Source organism: Oculina patagonica, chromosome 4 (genome assembly GCF_052425735.1).
Source record: "Oculina patagonica isolate OP01 chromosome 4, crgOcupat, whole genome shotgun sequence".
Taxonomy (NCBI): domain Eukaryota; kingdom Metazoa; phylum Cnidaria; class Anthozoa; order Scleractinia; family Oculinidae; genus Oculina; species Oculina patagonica.
Window position 1 is genome coordinate 29,055,701 of NC_135761.1, and position 4,464 is coordinate 29,060,164.

Here is a 4,464-nt window from a genome sequence, read left to right on the forward strand (position 1 = left end):
ATTTTTCATATTTTTTGCCTTGGCTGGCTGTCTTCCATTGTTCCTCGATGACAACGTGGATGACGCCATCTTGGAACGAGTGTGATGGACTGGGTTTCTAGATGGCAACCGCTGACCTATCAAACCTATTCCCCAGGCCTCCTCGGCTCCTTTGACTAAAATGAGGGCAAAATGCATCTGGGAGGCTTTGGACGAAGTCAGATTGTGCTTTCTAACAAAAAAATATACACATAATCAGTCGAGAATCCAAAATAATGCTAGCAGTGCTTTTTGGGATAAAATGTAGAAAAAAAATGCTCGCGAAGCAAAATAATGCCAAAAAAAGTGCTAGCACTTTCAGCTTATCTTTTGATTTCGATTTCCTCATGCCTTACCCCTACCCTCTTTGACTGATCTCCCCCCTGTGAATCCTGTTTGGGCCTCCTTGGCTTGGGGTCTCCTCTCGAGTCCTCAGGCCCTCTCGCTCAATAAAGATGCCCAAACGGATTCACTGGTTGTTGATCTTGTCTGTCGAGGTGTGTGGGAGGGACATCAGGGGATAATTGTTAATATTCTCTAGGAATAACTTAATTAGCCCCAGGTCCTCGCTATCGTCCCTGTAGCTTGTCATCAGCTGTCATTTGATCTCTGTGTTTCGTTCGTTCATTCGAGTGTTGTTTAAAGCCTTAGATGCAAGATCTCAAAAGGATATACGCACTGAAGCTATCTGTGACCTGATACGAATTATTCTGAATATGAACAACTTCGAGTTTAACAACGAACATTTCATGCAGCTGCACAGCGATGGGAACAAGAATGGCCCCAGCATTTGCCAACTTATTCATGGGCGATTTTGAAACAAAGGCACTTGATTTGTACCCGGACAAACCTTTTATTTGGTGGAGGTATATTGACGATATTTTAATGATCTGGACATTAGGAGAAGACAAGCTTGATGATTTCATAAAATATCTTAACAATATCCACCACACTATAAAGTTCACCAGTGAACGCTCGACCACCTCCATTCCGTTTCTCGACGTCAACATTCACCTCAACAATGGAAAAATAGAAACCGACCTATACTCTAAACCTACAGATAAGCATCAGTACTTACTGAACACCTCAAGTCATCCATATCATACTAAACGGTCAATCCCTTACAGTCTTGCTCTACGTCTACGCCGAATCTGTTCCACTGAAAACTTTTTTTGAACATCGCGTTAAAGAACTTCAGCAATATCTAGTTAAAATAGGCTACAAACAACGCTTTATTTCAGAGCAAATCGACAGAGCACGCCTGGTATCACGGGAAGAGTCTTTGCAGGAACACACTCGCGAAACACGATCTGATAGAGTTCCTTTAGTAATCACATACAATCCAGCACTTCGTAACATTCAGAAAATACTTCACAACAAACAACCTCTTCTTAACTCCTCTTCCAACTGTAAAGAAATCTTCAAAGAAACACCCGTGGTATCTTTCCTGGCGCTCTCCCAACCTTCGAGATTTACTCGTCCGAGCGAAACTTAAAAGCCCTAACCAATGCAGTCAGCTGCCAGCCGGCACCTTCCGCTGTAACTCAAATCATGGATGCCTCACTTGCCCCCACATCGAAGATGGCAAAACTACATATACCTTCAGCCGTACTAACGAAGTCAGACAGATTAAACATCACATAACATGCAACTCAACTAACCTTGTATATATGATAGAATGCAAACTGATGTAATCAACAATATGTAGGACAAACAAAACGTACTCTTCGGGAACGTTTCACTGAACACAGGCAGGCCAGCAATAATCCAAGGCACAAGAAAGCAGCCACTGCAGTCCCTACTCATTTCAACATGGCAGGTCACTGCACATCAGAGATTTCTCTAGTCCCTCTTGAATTGCTACCCACTAAAAGTACTTCTCGTCGCAAATTAAGAGAAGCATATCTCATAGACCGAGGCAAAACTCTTGAACCTAATGGCCTCAATAGACGCTCTGAACAGTGATCTGTTATATCTTTAGATCGTTATGTGAAAGCTAGCTTTAGTTTATTACTATTTTTATTTCATTTTTATTTCATATTATTATTATTATTACATTACTTTGTTTTTTTTTATACGTATATATTACACCCTCGACGCTGTATTTTATGCTTTTTCCTTATATGGCTATCGTGTTACGTATTATCCACTTGTATACTTTAATTTAAATTTTAGGAGCCGCTAAGTTTTATCTCATTCCAGCTCTGGCCCTGTAGAAGACTAGTTGACTAGTCGAAATATCGGCCAAATAAATTGTCCAACACAAGTGTCGTCGTACTAGCCGTGCATTTAAAATTACTGTTTTATACACCTCGAGTGAGTTCTAGTACATGCATCTCCAAGCTACGTGAGATCCGACAAAAATTGTGCCATAGTCTTCCTAACGTTGTGTGGCCCTCTGCATTTAATCGTCCCACTTTCGGTAAGAGCCTAGGCGCCTTACCCCGTTTTGATTCGACTATTTCTCGACAAAAGTGGTCAAGTCCGGAACAATTTTTTGACGGGTCCGTACCCAATTTTTCTGTCGTGTAAACGCAGCTTAAAGAGAGCCCTTGGTTCTAAATAAACTTTTCCAAAAAAGGTTAGTTAAAAGTAACCCAGTTTAAAGAAAAAACCTTACTGCGAGTGTTTTAAATCTCTACAGTCTTTTTGTCAGAACGTTTCGTTTGGTACCGCTGATGTTGTTTTTTGAATGTTTTTCTCTAAGGCCAATTGCCTTCTTAAGCAGAGAGGTTTCATGTTATTATTCAATTCACATTTAATCTTTTGGGCGCCTTGCTGTAAATTCGCGACTAGGAATATTTCTACACTTATCCTGTTTTGAAACCAGGATAAGTGTAGAAATATTCCTAGCCGCTTCATACCACGGAACGTTTCCATAGTTTCCATGGTATGAAGCGACTAGGAATATTTCTACACCCCCTGGATGGGATGCTAGTCCATCGCAGGGTTGCCACCCAGCATTATTTCGCCGGTACCCATTTATACACCTGGGTGGAGAGAGGCACTGTGAGAGTAAAGTGGTTCTAAACACAACATGATGACCCTGGCCAGGGCTCGAACCCGGAACGCTCGATCCGGAGTCCAGCGCACTAACCATTAGGCCACCGCGCCTCCCACGTTTATACTACTGATTTTCAACGGCTTGTTTGAGGCGGCAATTTATGAGCTTCTGTGCTTAATGTAACAAAACATGTGTGTACAATTTTTTTTGAAAAAAATACATTCCTTTTACCATTCAAGAGTTGTTTTAGCCTTGCTGGCTAGATTTTCATATCCATTTGCATCTTTTAGCTAGTTTTTTTACCCTTTTCTTTGCATGAATCTCAATTGAACGAAGTGATTTCACAAGCAAAGCATTGACTCACCAAGTCGTCCCCAGGTCACTTTGCCAAGGGCTAAAAATTTCCACGCTCGTGGGAGAACAAAACGACGCGTATCTGTTCTTTCGTGTAATTTCGTAAGTTCAACTTCAAATTTCAATCACTGTTCGTAAGAAGTAGAGTTTCTGTCCCAAATATAATTCAATGATAAACAAGGTAAATTGAGGAAAGAATAGTTTTGTCAAATTACCAAGGAAAAACAGTGGTTTAATAGCTTAATTGAAAGATGTTTAAAGCTGCTCAGAATCACGGAAATCGCGTCTAAGAGGCTTCAACTTTTCAAAATTTTCTGAGGGGGGGGGGGGGCATAGGCATACCTCAAAACCCCCCTGGGGGCATGGAGCCTGTGGCCTCATGAACTCATGCGACCTCATGAACTATGGGCCTTTGGCCCAAAATAATTTGCACTCCCACTTTAAAAATTCTGCCTAAAAGCCTGATTCCCCCCATAAAAAACTGGGGCTTAAACAAGATAGTAAACAAATTTTTTTGTAAATAGCCACCTTCCTTTTATAAATTCTGGATCCGCCCCTGAATGCCCAACATTGTTTCACAGTGGCACTCATGTCAGTCAAGGTGGGGGTGGGGGGAGGGTCTAGGCGCACATGTACCCACAGGCATTTCTGAAATCAATGCTTCTTGAAAACGTGTCCTCGAGAATTTTTAAAGCATTTTTTTACCTGTTTTTAAGTCATTCCAAGTTTGCACTATCTAACTTGAAAAAATGAAATAGTCATGGCAAAAGGAACTGGGTGAAAAATATCCGAAGTATTTATATCCCAGTGGCAATTTCTGAAGAGGTGTTTGTATAATATAAGCTACCAATTTTTATTTGAAACCAAAGTTCCAATGTAATTAGTAGGTTAATTTACATTAGTAAGAATCAAGATCCTGAGAATCCTTTTTCATTGCTCAAAGACCGCTAATTAGTCATTGCAATACCTCACAAGTTCTTCTGAGATTATTTCCAAGCCATTCTAATCGATGCACACACACATTCACATACACACAATCATTCATCGATGTCCACTTGATCACAGCATGTTCAATGTTCAGGCATTTT